Here is a 1,090-nt window from a genome sequence, read left to right as displayed (position 1 = left end):
CTGGAGGCAAGTATTATACTGATACCAAAGCAGAAAAAGACCCAACCAAAAAGGAGATCTACAGGCCAATCTCCCTAATGAACATACAAGCATAAATCCTCAGTAAGAAACTAGCAAAGAGAATGCAGCAAATCACCAAGAAAAAAATACACCATCACCAGGTGGGATTCATCCCAGGAATGTAACACCATATCAACAGAACCAAAGACAAAAATCACATGATCATCTCAATAGATGCAGAAAACACTTTTAACGAAGTCCAACGTTCATTCATGATAAAAACCCTACAGAAAATCAGAATAGATGGTCTTTACCTCAATCTGATAGAAGTCATCTATGACAAACCAACAGCCAGCATCACGCTAAATGGACAAAAGCTGAAAGCTGTCACTCTAAAATCAGGTACAATACAAGGATGTCCACTGTCACCACGCCTATTTAATATAGTTCTGGAAACATTAGCCACAGCAGTTAGCTAAGAGAGAGAAATAAAAGGGATAAGGATAGGAAAGGAAGAAGTTAAATTATCAGTACATAAGATGACATGATACTCTATATAGAAGACCCCATAAACTCCACCAAAAGACTTCTAGATTTAATAACCAAGTTCAGTAGCATAGCTGGATACAAAGTCAACACTCAAAAATCAATAGCATTTGTTGTACACAAACAACAAACTCACTGAGACAGAAATTAGGGAATAGCATCCATAACAATGAAATACTTAGGAATCAGTCTAACAAAGGAAGAATAAGATCTCTACACAAAAATTACAGTAATCTAAAAAAGGAGATGGAAGAGGATATCAGAAAATGGAAGGATACTCCTTGCTCATGGATAGGAAGAACCAAATAATGAAAATGACCATACTCTCAAAGTTGTTATACAAATTTAATGCAATCCTGATCAAAACACCATTAACATACTTCACAGAACTAGAGAAAACATTCCTAAAATTCATTTGGAACCAGAAGAGACCTAGAATAGCAAAAGCAACTCTGGGCAACAAAGGCAAGACAGGAGGCATTACAATCCCTGACTTGAAACTATACTACAAACCTATTATGATAAAATCAGCATGGTGCTGGCA

This window comes from Chinchilla lanigera, unplaced genomic scaffold (assembly GCF_000276665.1).
Source record: "Chinchilla lanigera isolate Chin_1 unplaced genomic scaffold, ChiLan1.0 scaffold00122, whole genome shotgun sequence".
NCBI lineage: Eukaryota > Metazoa > Chordata > Mammalia > Rodentia > Chinchillidae > Chinchilla > Chinchilla lanigera.
The sequence above is the reverse complement of the archived record's forward strand: the minus strand, read 5'-3'. Positions refer to the sequence as shown.